The 13,142-nt window shown below is 42.1% G+C and overlaps 1 protein-coding gene across 9 annotated transcripts in view; it reads right to left on the bottom strand.

Annotated features, from left to right (window-relative positions):
* MAP2 (microtubule associated protein 2) overlaps positions 1 to 12,113 on the bottom strand; it is a 158,497-nt gene extending 146,384 nt beyond the window's left edge. For 2 of the 9 annotated variants that reach the window (XM_090144427.1, XM_090144428.1), the window contains exons 1-2: positions 11,973 to 12,112; positions 7,617 to 7,674 (exon numbers count right to left, since the gene is read on the bottom strand). The gene's annotated coding sequence lies outside the window, so the exon portion shown is untranslated. Of the gene's footprint in view, positions 1 to 7,616; positions 7,675 to 11,972 lie in introns of all 9 variants that reach the window. The other 7 variants (XM_090144433.1, XM_090144434.1, XM_090144431.1 and 4 more) reach the window with 5 other exon arrangements.
* Between the last annotated feature and the right edge of the window lie 1,029 nt (positions 12,114 to 13,142).

The following is a 13,142-nucleotide window of genomic DNA, read 5'->3' as shown; positions in this document are numbered from 1 at the left end:
ATGTTGCTTAGTACCTTCATGTGCATTTCTGAGACTCAAGAGGCTGTTTGCTGGCCATTATAAATGCATGTGGGTGCACGGCTATTGAAACCAGTGGGACTACAGCAATTAAAAAGATAAAGAAACCTCCATCCCCAATGCTTCAAGCTTCCCAGCACGAACACAATGCATGCAATTGCATCCTGAGTTAAACACAACAAACTTCAGTTTCACTACTTGCTTATTAGGAAAATATGCAATGTTTAAAACAGAAATACAGTTGTCAGATTCTGCCAGTATTCACAAGTCCAGGCTTTCTAGACCCGATCGCACAGCTGACACATGAAACTTGACTTTGTATTTGCTTGAGAAATGCAGCAGCTTTTCATCCAAAACAATGGTTTCCAACAGGATGGGCTGTGGTCCACATTTTCTCCTTCTGAGCACATTATAACTGGGCTCAGATGCATGCACTCTTGTACTAATTCAAAATAAATACAAGTCCACACACGTATGTGTTCTTCTTATTACTGTTTGTGCTTTGGAGCTTTTTCTTAGTTGTTAGATCAAGATAAGCTGGTAATTAAGATGTATAGTGGAAACAGGTACTTTGATGGAAGAGACAACAGCACTGCACAGGGCTCATGAGATCAGTCTGATCCTGGCTGGGCAGCAGACCTGTCTGTCTGCAGATAACATTAGGTGTCTTGAGAGGTGCCTCCCCACGGTGGATCGTAATGTTCCCTCTACACTCCAGGAATGCATCTGCACAAGGGCTCTGGAGCTGAGCACCTTCCCAGAAGCACAACATGGCATTCTTTTGGCTCCTAAGCCATGTCACCTGGGCACAGGAAGCCAGAGCAGACAGAGGCTGTGCAGTGCAGGGAAACACACGCTCCCTCCACAAGAACCCCTGTGTCACAAGTTCAGATTCACTTGTGACTCAGTGTACATTAGGTTTAGGAATCACTCAGTCACTGCACCTTCCCATCCACCTCCCATCCTACCTCCATAGGAAGCAACTTTGGGCAGGCTCTCTTTCCTGTTTTACCAAACCAGTTTCAGGTCCAAAAGCCTTGCACCAATACACACATGTAACCAGAGCCTTGTCCCCCACACGGCTCCCCATCTCCACAGAGCCTTTCCTGCAGGAAGGTCACTGTTTATTCAGCAGGTACCTTAAGATTGAAAAAAATAGCTTACGAATTTCTAGATTTCAAATGCAACACTGATGCACTGTATCTTCCCTAGCTTAAAAATTTACACTTAACAGTTTGAAGACCGGGGTTTTCACATTTTCAACCACATAATTCCCCTTGATTCTTGTTCAGAAGACTGATTTGGAAGCCCCAGCTCAAAGCAACCATCACTCTATCGCTGCATCCAAGTGTGATTTATACCACGTTCAGCAAACCAAAGCACTACATTAGAATAAAACCTCATTCAAGATACAGAAAAATCAACAAAGCGTGAAAGGACCCTGCACAACAGTGCAATGACACAGGTCTCTAAATCAGTATTTGTGTGTTTGCAGCAGAAGAAAGATTCTCTGGCTTTACTTTTGGATTTGATTTGGCAGTGGCTTGACCAAGATTAGATGGGCAAATGTGGACAGGAAAATCACATCCAGGTCTGTCAGTGCCCAGGCTTATACTCCCCAGACTGAATCAGCAAGCATTCTCTAAAAGTATGGGGCTGATTTCATTTCATGAGAATTTGAGACATCAGTCCTAAGCACGCTAGGAATTACAAGCCCAATGGCTGGACAAGCAGTTATTTCTGCTATACAACAGTATCCTGAGAAGAGGTAACAGAAGATACATGGTATCCATATCCTCAAGCCTGCTGTGTGTTTCTTCACGGAGTGAAATAAACAGACGATAACAGCAAAAATACAAATTAGTTACAAGTCAAACCAGTGAGGCTTCATACGGAAGTTGCAAAACTAATTAATTCCTGGCCTTATACATAGCTCAGACAGGAGAACTGAAGCTCAGACAAATGAATTGAATTCTACAATCCACCTTTCAAGTCCGAAACTCAAGAATGTGGCATGTGGCTTCCATTAATATGCGAATTCCCCAAGCTTCCAAGGTGAGCAGCAACATTTAAAGAGATGCTGTAAAAGCTCCAGATAACAAGACACGTTTATGCCAGCAGCACTTAACAGCTTGAAGAAGAAAAATGACTCATTCTTCCAACTAAGAACTGCAGGGAAAATTTGACATTCCTCTCAGCAGAGATGCTGTGAGACCTTCACGGTGCCCTATCAGATATTGTTTTGACCCTGGTTCTGCTGTTACTGCTATCAGAGGAGAACACAAACACAAAAAACAAACACCAAAGCCAATTGTGTGGGAGCAACGAGACTCTTGATGTATCAATTGACTGGCAATGGCTCCAGAAAGGTATGAGGATACAAGGAACAGAGATAAAAATCTATGAACAGGATATGAACTGGGACTGTAAGTAATAGAAAAGCTTCCATCTGTAAGCTGTACACACTGAAATGCTCTCTCCCCACACATAACAAAGCACACTCAAGTCATAAAAAGCATTACAGCCAGTAAGCTCAGAAGCTGTAACTGAAGTAAAGGCTGTAGATTAATACAACATCTACAGATGGAAGACAAAAAGGAAAAAAGTAGGAAGAAAGAAAAGCTTTTGGAAATAGAAACCTATATCTTGGCCTTCACCACCCACTTGCCTGTTTTTTCCCTGTTAAATCAAATAAAAGCTACCTTCTCCAGCAGAACAGTCTCAACTTGCTTAATTTAAACTTTGAGTAAGAATTACAAAGCATGTTTAACGTCACTGCTGTGACACCTACACAGAAAGGGCCTGGCTACTACTCCCATTGAAGTCAAGAGCACAACTCCCACTCATTCCTATGAAGGAGTATCTAACCTAAATTATCCTCCTGTCTCTGAACTTCCTGGTATGGAATGAAAGAGGTTACAAGGGAAGTTTTTGCCCTCACTGAATTACCAAAAGATTCAAACAAACTAACAAAAAATATTTTAAGAGCCTACTGGCTGGTCAAGTAATTGATTCCACATAAATGAAATGCATCAAAGTTTGAAGACTTATTATTAGGTAGAAGTTCTAGTTCTACAATATGTGTTGTTTTGTTTTTATGAAGAGTTGTGTACCACCTGTTCCTTCCATTTGCTCGTTTTTGTTGGCTTTTTTTTTTTCCTGAAGACACTGCTGGCAATAGAATTAGTCATTAAAACCAGCCCACAAACACTTCCTCAGTTAACCGGTGCTCAGGAGCTGCAGGCCTCAAAAGATCAACTTCCTCAGATCCTCCTTCAATAAATATTTTCCTGGCCCTGCCTCTGGGTCTCACATCTGGTGTTCAGTAGAACATTAATTCGAGCATTTGCTATCACTCAGAAAACTGCTGCTTTATTTATTTATTTTTAGAACTCTGCATCTTAATATATTTTATGAAATCTAAGGCAACAACAAAGAAAAACCACTGGCCTTAATAAGCACACCTATTTCTGTATATATACACCATTTAAGGCTTTGAACAATGCAAGTGAGCAGGGCTTTAGACGCGTAGTTTGAAGGCCCAGCTGAACCTGCAAGAATAAAGCAAGCCAGCTCTTCTGCTGTGCAATACTGACAAACCTGTGCTGCCTTCAGTAGAGTCATATCAAGCAGAAATCCATAGAGCCAACACAGCAAACACATCTGGCTCCACTCCTATGAATGTTCCCTACAGTAGTAGTAGAGGAGAAGACATTATAGGCACAGCTCTCCTTCAACATTTCCCATCTCACTTCCTCCCTAGAGCAGACGGATTTCCCCGGTCCACATCCGACCCACTGGCTCTCAGAAGGAAGGCATCACGTGGGACCCATCCTGCTTCCCCAGGTATGAGCACAGGGAGTGTCACATAGCTCTGCAAGGCACACGCTCAGCCTATGAGGCAGGGCTGCTTAACATCGCAGCTCGATGGCCTTCATTCCTGACTGCTGGATGCAGCCCAGAACACGTGCATTTCTAACTCTTCAGTGCACTCGCTAGACCACAGCCCTCCTGCCCCCAGAGCCTGCAAGACTGCCCAATGCAAGTGCAAGGCAGCATGCTGCTGGGATGCACAAGAGCTCCCTGGATGAACAAATTCTGCCTCTGTCTACAAGAGGAGCACTAAGAACAATAAGGTAAGTAGTGCTTCCAACCTACTGGATTTTTTTTTTTTTTCCCCATAAGCTCAAGTTCCTTGTGACTTCTATGTGTGTAGCCAAGGTTCAGTTTAAATAGCTTCTGCCTCATGTGACAGAACACAATCTCTTTCTAGCCAAGGTATTTAACAACCCTTAGCATCAAAGCAAAGGATAGTGGATACAATGATTTTAATGCCTTCAAAAGGGAAATGGGTCTAGCATTTTAGGCTTTTTTTTTTTTAATGTAGCACAAAGAAGATCATCACAGAAGAAACCTAATAGAGAAAGGAGCCAGCCTTAGTGTAACATCCTTGTTGCACTGCCCTCACTTCCATACAGCACACATGGCACTGCTCTGTAGAGGAATCCCTGCCATAGGATCTGGCATTGTGGCTGAAGCCATTCAGCTTCTACTCCCAGCTGTAATGTGGGAGACACTGCTATCAATGAGCCTATGTAACAGTTGTGTAAAATAACTTGAGGTGCATTACCTCACACTGGGAACTAGTGATCCAGTACACTGGTGTGATGACGCATTACTGCAAGACATCAAGTGCCTTCTTACAATCATTTATTTGTTGCTCTATAGCCAGCCACTTTTATGGGATAACCAGACAAAAACAGCACTAGTTCTAAAGACTGAAGTAGGGAAGACTTCCTAGTGGTGATCACAGCTGCCATAACTCTTAACAGCACAGAGGTAAACTTTCAAGTAGCACTCCCTTCTGTTTACAGGATGTTTAAAACACGAGTTCAACCCATTTTTCCATACCTCATATTTGACAGAGAACAGAGATCTGCAAAAGAAAAAGCTTTTCTCAGATTCAGTAGAAAGACAGAGGATCTCCAGAATAGGCTCAACCACATGTGACCTTCACAAGCCTCCTGAGGTGCTGATCCACAGACTGAAGATGGCCTTGCAAGCAGTATCCACGCACAAAGGAACGTCTATCTAACATTCAATTAAATAACAGCCTTCTGAAAGTATCTTTTTTTTTTTTCCATACCACCTGTAAATTAGCCATGAATTAGTACTAATATGGAAATTATTTCCTACATAAGGTAATATTCCTCCCCTGAAATACTTGGTTAAGATTTAAAAATACATTTTTATTGCATGCTTTGATTTGATTTTTCAGATTCACAGTAAAACAACTCTGCTGCACTGGCATTTCAGATTTTATTTTGAGTATGTGGGTTTCACTGTCATGCAAGTATGAGAAATTAGGTAATATTTAGGTTCAACATGTGCCTGAGCTTGCATAGACAGGCCTGAGAGAAACTGTCTTGCTTTCATTCCTTCGTGCAAGATCTAAAACTGCTAGTGATGAGCAAGGTGACTGAAAGTGCTTTGGGGCAGTCCAGAAAGCAATGCAAGAAAGGATGAAGATTTTTTTCAGTGTTATTTTGTGAGCTGTCTAGAAGGTTAAGTGAGGGCTATAAGAAGGCTATCAAGGCAAAAGAGAACTGAACACAGGGTGCTGTGAAAAAGTAACAATCTGAATGTGGCTCAGAGTTATGCAGGAGAAGAAGGAAATACTAACAGAGAGAACAAGGGAAAAAAAGAATTTAAAATGTTTACTCAGTCCTGGGCTGGGGCTGCTCCTGCAGCCAGTGCTGTCTCATCAGCTAACTCAAATGGGATTCAGGCTATGGTTAATTAGGAAAAGGTTTGATTTTTTCCTCTCCATTTATGCAAGAACACAACTTCTCCCACAGTGACCTGTGAGCAGCTCAAAAAACAGCTGAAGTTACCGACATTCTGCTGTTTATTACTGGCAACACTGAATTATCACTAATACCCAGGAGCAGACAGGAGTTCACCTCACCCTTTCAGCCAAAAACTCACCAGCCTGCATTGACTTTTCTGATTACATACCTCACTGTTTGCAAAGACCTTTTGGTAAAAGCAGATAGCACATTCAATACCTGCAATCACGACTTTTGAAGCTCAGACTCACACTAGTGAATCAAAAGGCAAAATGAAATCTCTTCAAGTTCACTGTTGCTCCTTTCAAAGAGCACCAAACAGCTTTAGATACACTTTAAGCTCTCTCCCCACCAGTTTGCTGGAGTTAGCTTCATTACAGCTTTCAATGACCCAGCTCTTGTTGACTATTTAACTTTCTGCCTGATGAATCACATATAATCCCCAAAAGGCCTTGATAAGCAGAGGCTGACAAGGAGCATCTAAAGAGAAGTATGTCTCCCATTCACCGGGCTCAAAGCTAGAACTTTTCTGGATGGATAAGGAATAACAAACACCATGAGCAGGACCCAGCAGCTTCATTTCATGTCTGTTGGCAACTGGAGGCTCACTGATACATTTTCATACCCCACCTGCTTCTCTCACTGCCTTATACAAACCACCAAGGCTTACCTGACTGCAGCAATTCTTTTCAGCTTTCTGAAAACACAAACTTCATTTTCCGTTCTGCAGTCTGTCTGTATTCCAGAGTGGGGGAAGGGGCTGCAGTAAGAGCAGAAGCTCTACAGCCAGATGAAGCCACCCCCAGTACAGAGAGGCAAGCAATGCACATCCCAGTTTTGACTCCATTCCCTACTCTAGACAGAGCAAGAATCAGCTGCTGGAAAAAGGGAAGAAAATACACAGAACTATAACTTAATCTCGGCTGCATATTATCACCAGATAAGCCTGGTGCTTGAAAACTTCAAGTAGCTAAGATGAGTATTTTTTGGCTGAGGAAGGATAAGTAAATAAAGTGAGAATGATATTTACCAACACTGCGTTGCTTTTCATCTGTGCCCTTCAAATAACCAAAAGCTGTCCGTGTCCATTACACAAACCTTTCTCTAAATAGATAATGCTAGAGAGCAGTGACAAATTCATGTATCAGCATTTATTTATTCATTTTGCATCTGTGCTGCGTTGCAGATTTGAGTTTTCTGTAAACAACCTCAACCAAACATTTCAACAAAGCAGAGGAGCAATCCCTCAAACAAGGTGTGTGCAGACTGATGGCCAGGTAATCAGTCCACATTGCAGAGAATATTGTTGGCAACCACAAACCCTAAATTTGAAATGCGAAAAGAGGAATATGCAATGTAAGATTCAGCTCACAGTGCTTGTACTCAGTAGCACTTGCATTTGGATAGCTCAGCTCACACTGCAAGTCAGATATTTCCTATGGAAAACCAACACCTGCACAAAAAGAATTTGGCAACGCTTCAGTGAGTTTTATTTTTCACCTAAGTTTCCACCTCTGCACCACCAAATCCTCCACTGCACAGCCCAGGAAGTATACTCAACATCTTTGTTCAAATTACCCTCAAAACACAAAACACACCCATGCAGGGGTTAAGAGGAATCCTGTCAAACTGATGCTTGGAACAAGGCATGGAGATTCAGCAGGCAATCCATCAGGGTACAGTCAGATGTGCAGCATTACCAGTGATCTGGAACAACCAATATAAGAGCAACAAAAACCGAAAACTTACTTTTGGTGTAGTTATCACGTTGTAAGTCTCACGATACTTCAGCTCAGGTTTCCACAATCTGAAACAAAGCAAACCCCCTCAGTTAGTTGCAGCAAGGGAAAATATATATATTTTTTTCCCCAAAATGAACCGTAATTCCTGAATTGCAACCTGCAAGTAACAAAATAACTTCCTTCTCTGCTTTTGTTAACATTCAGAATTACACCAAATTAACTTACATCCCCTCATATGTATGAGACCGAATCACACTACAGAGGCTGGACTGTTCAGAATGCTTACTTTCATGTGAAGTAGCTCATCACTGAAAAACAGAATTCAGTGAAACATGAGCTACACTGATGGCTTCTATTAGCATCAGGTTCACTTAAACTGAACCCCTTCTTTCTTTACAGAAGTAAGACAAGCTTCAAGCAGAATATCTTTCACATATGTAGGTTTGCCAGTAGTGGTTCACCAAAAGTAACAAAAATGAGATGGTAACACCAAAAAACAGAAGTAAATTGAATCAGCAAACAAAGAACATAGATAATAGAATGCATTTTGCCAAATGCTTCCTTTCTTACCCCCCAGGAATCCCACAGCTGTACCGCGTAATAGCGGAAGAGATGCTTCACAAGCTGCAGACAAGACTGATGGGATCTGTAAATTAAGCAAAGCTGCAGAGGAGAAGTGCTGCCCAACAGTCACAAAAGAGAGCTCCCCAGTGCACTATAGCTGTTTATAGCATGACTTTAAGCTTGGTTTGAACTATTCTGTGCTCTGGGTACCACCGTATTTAAGATGAATATAATATTGCAGCAGCATAAGTGAGAATTAATTACTGCTTTGCAAATCCTAGGAAAGGTTGGACAAGAGTGAAGTACTCATATAGTGCAAATTGTTGCTATTAACAAATTGAGTCAAATTGCCTCACAGGGAGGAAAAACAGGCAAAATTTCCTTCCTACCTTCACATCAAAACCCAAGAAAAAGACCACTTTCCAGCACTATTGCTCCTAATCAACATATATCTCACCTGGACAATTAACTTCTGCCAAAATATGGCTAAGAAATCACAGCTGAACAAAGCTGTTCCAAATAGTCACTGCTTGCCAGGGGGATGATAAATGCTAGCAATGATAAAGGCACTTTGTACTTTTGATTAACTTTGCCACGTCTCAATGTACCCATAAGCGCAGGTATTATCACTGAAAGCAATGGGAATCTTGCCACTGACTACATCCAACTTAGAAACCAAACACACAAAGTGAAGGGCAGATTCAGTCTTGCCAAAGTTAGCACATGGGAATGACTGAATCATGAACAGATAGCAAAGGTCTCATCCCTTTTCAGTATGAGATGACATTCTGAAAGTGTGGATGCCCAATCCCTGGAGGCATTCAAGGCCAGGCTGGATGTGGCTCTGGGCAGGTCTGGTGGTTGGTGACTCTGCACATAGCAGGGGGGTTGAAACTAGATGATCTTTGTGGTCCTTTTCAACCATTCAACCAACATTCAATCAATGATAGCAAAGCACACAAGTTTGCATTGCATGCTGCTGTCATTGAGCAAAAGTTGAAAGCAAAGCCAAGAGAAAACTGGAAGAAAACAGCTCAGCTCTTTCTTCTTTCCTCCCAATACCATAAAATGAAAAGTCAGTTCTTACAATATGCTGGCAGGCGTGGTCCCTATTATCTTTGGTTAATTCCATATGTCTGAGAAGGAAATCAGCTCTAAGCCGGTTAGACTTGCTAAATGAGATTTGCCTAAGGCCCCACCCCCAGGGGCAGTGTCATGCACCAGAGATTTGGTATTCTTCAGAAAGATGCTGCTTGTCCAGACACTACTAATAAGGGCCAGCAAAGCACAACCCTTTAATGATTTACAGCGTATTCATTCACCTCTTAAGCAAAACTTCACTTTGCACCCTCACCTCCTAATCTCCAAAGAGTTCCTAGTCTACACCCAAAGCAAGACACAAGAAGGGCTGGTACCAGCAGGCTCCATTCTGTCAAATTTCTGATGAGCACATAAAGGAGATGCACAGAAGGTGGTGTTTCCAGCAAGAACTTCCAGCATCTTTAAGGACTAGTCTAAGTTTTAGAGACTCTAGACTCATCCTAGTACCTTGGGTCATGATAATAGGGATACAGACTCGTTGCTAGCAAGGCAGTAGGGCTGTAAAACACAGACCAGACATATATTTACTCTTCTGCTTCACCTACTCTCTGTAAATTCTGCTTTGAGAACCTCCAAATTTTCAGAATCACAGCCCTGACTCATACAGACAGTAGTGAACACCCAGGATACATTTAAGAGAAGACTTATAATAAATAAAGTACTACGCCAGCTGCTTGACTCAAGAGAAAAAACTAGTAAGCACTGCCATGTGTTGGCATTTTGTCTTCTGAATGCTTGTTGGCTAATAAAAATCAGGAGTTGTTGTTAAAGAACACATCTATATTGAGTAATTTATCTACCCCTTTCCTGTAACTACAGTGACGTTTGCTAATAGTGTCAATTTTTATGCGGTGTGCCCACAAGGAGTCACACTTAGATATCTGGCTACTAAAGACTTTCACTGGCAACTTTCAAGTAACCCACCCCAGAGAAATCAAGTTGCCTGGTATTTGCTATGTTTCAGCCTACATAAGCCCTGAGAAAGGGGCATATGCTATGAAGAGAGCCTATTTAACTAAGATATCCCTGCTGAATGCATCAACATAACTTCTAACACTGTGGGCACATTTCATTTTAGGAGATGCAGGTGGTTCTGGCTAAATCATACACCTTGCTAATCTGAAGGCAGAAGAGAGATTGGGCAACGGTGACCATGAAATGACAGCACCAACTGTTCCAACAGAAAGAAGCGACAAGCAGAGCTGATCTGAAATACTGAAAGACAGATTTCAAGCAACTCTGCACAAGTCAGCAGCACCCAACAAGAGGCCAGACAAGTGCTGAACAGTTAATAAAAATATGAAGGTAAACTACTCTGTGGGGCACAGGAAAGCTGAAACAAAATGGAGAAAGAGCTGTTTAAGGAATATTAAGAAGAGCCTTCTGTTGGTAAGTCAGCTGGACCAGACTGAAGTAGTCCACAAACATTTAAAAACAAAGCTAATGAAGGAAACCACTGAAACTGCAAGCTTGTGGAAGACAGAGCTCTGAAGTGCTGCCACAAGATAAGCAGAGGGCCACCTGATAAGGAAAGAAGAACACAGCAACCCAGAGAACTAGAGATCTATCACTCTAACACTGATGCTTCAAACAAAGTTATCAATCTTAAACACCCAGAAGATGATGATAATCAAAATCAGTCCAGCTCTATTAATATATATATATATATATATATATATATATATATATATATATATATATAATATATATAATAAAGACAATATATATATATAATAAAGACAAACTGACCTAGCTGGTTTTGTTTGTTTTGCAAAATAACATTCTGGGAATAAGGAAGGGTAGCACAGATGCTGTGTTCTGCAGGGGTTGGAAAGAGCTCTTAGATGTCCGGTCTGGTGGTCAGTTGAAAGCACTGAGCTGCAAGAGTTTGGAAGCATTTCATTAGATCCAAAACTATCAAAAATCAATACCATGAAATTCAATGACACAAAGGCTGCATTGCTTAGAAGAAAAGGAGAGGACAAGCCAGCACTCTGACAGCAATCCTGCAAGGCTGCAGCTGTGCTCACCGCCAGCAGCCCAGTTGCCCTGTGAACGGGTGGGACAGGAAACCCCTGGAAAATCTGCTGCTTTGACTCCAGATGTTATTGTTTCTCTGTTGCAGAGCACTGCCTTGCAGAGTCAGCAAAGAAAAATAGGTTTCAGCACACAGCTTCTTCTGGCAGCATCTTAGCTGAAGCCCAGCGGGCTGAGCCCAGGTACCAGGCTTCACACAGAAGCAGCTGGGGAGCAACCTATGATCTGCTGCTGAGCTTACTCTTGGGCTGAGACAAGTCACATCTCACAGAAAAGCAAAATGAGCAACTGGATATTCAGCTTCCACAGACATCTTCCAGGACTCTTCTGTCAGAGCTGTCAACCCAGCACTGTTAACACTGATCTGCGACACAGACATGCCTTAACACAGGAGATAATCCTCCAGAGTATAAAGCTAGCAGTTGTTGAACATGTCTGGAAGACTTGCAAAGGAGATTTAGGCTAATCTAACTAAATTACGTACTTATTGAAGCAGCATACCACCTTCACTGGATGCTCTAAAAAAAAAAAAAAAGCAAGCAGGACAAGGCTATCTCGAGAAACCTGCCTCCACCTTTCTTCCTGCCTCACACATTTACCTTTCCTTGATCTGCCCACTACAGAAAACAGACAGTCCAAGGCCTTTTTTTTTGTTGCTTGCCTGCTTGCATGTCATGAAGCCAAGTGGTAGGAGCTGCAGATGCACTCTGAAGCACTTGTCCCTGCCAATACACTGGGCTAATTCACGTTTTGGACCAAGGTTCACATGGGAAGCCTCCTGCTGCAGCCCACTGACAGCCATCTGTGTGAGAAGAGAACAAATGCAGCTTTTGTTTCCATAAAGAACATCAGAAATTTCAAACTACACTTCATCTGTAATTGGAAGAAGACTGTTCTGTGTGCTGTGGTATTTTTGATACCATCTCTTACTACCTAAATGCTAAGTTCAGTGAGTTCTTAAAATCCCAGAGTATTTTAGCTTGCTTACACATGAAAAATCATCTATGGTCAGAACTGAAGAGGCAAATAACGTAACAGGTAGGTGGGATATCTCCCCTGTTGTGGAAAAAGGAGCAAATACATATTCAGTTTCATTAGTGGACTTTGAGAGCCCAGTTTCCCAGGGCTATATGCCACGCACACCCTTTCAACTTTAATCTTCCAGTTTCAGGGATTTTCACACCAAAAGTACATTGCATGCTGCTGATGCTCCTGCAGCAACAGAACCTCAAAGCTTGTTTGGTTCTTTGATTGGTCCTGTTATCCCTTTACCACTTTTTAATGCTTAAACATTTTCAAAGACGTGACTCAACAAGCTGCAAGGGTAAAAACGGTGCATGAAAATACCTAACAAACAAAAAAAAGACTTGAGTTTCAAGAGCAATCTGTGTTGCTCTAACTCTGCTCCCTGCTCTTGTGAATTCCCAATTCATTGGCCTTAATACTGCAAGAGATAACATAGTTGGAAGTCTTCAGTGAGAAGACAATTGCCTGAAACTTGTTTTCTCTTCCTTATCATTTAAATTCCTCATACGGAGGAAGTAAGGGCATCAGAAACTTTGGGGGGCTTCTCAGACCCCAGGAGCACTCTTGACAGAAACCGACATGTGATCCATTCCACAGAGCCCAGTAGCCCTAGTTATCCCTACATCAGTAACACAAAGCAGATTCCAGCTGCTTCATCACCAAAGGCTCAGTGATCCTCAGTGAGTGTGGAAGTGGTGCCCTGCCTTTATCACCATGCCCAAACAGCTCACAGGGCCACTGACTGCTGCAGACAGCCCAAGCAGCTATCACTGGTTGTCCACAAGGAGAGAGACTCAAGCTTTAC

This window comes from Phasianus colchicus, chromosome 7, assembly GCF_987193195.1.
Source record: "Phasianus colchicus chromosome 7, bPhaCol1.hap1.1, whole genome shotgun sequence".
NCBI lineage: Eukaryota > Metazoa > Chordata > Aves > Galliformes > Phasianidae > Phasianus > Phasianus colchicus.
This window is presented reverse-complemented; position numbering and strand designations above follow the sequence as displayed.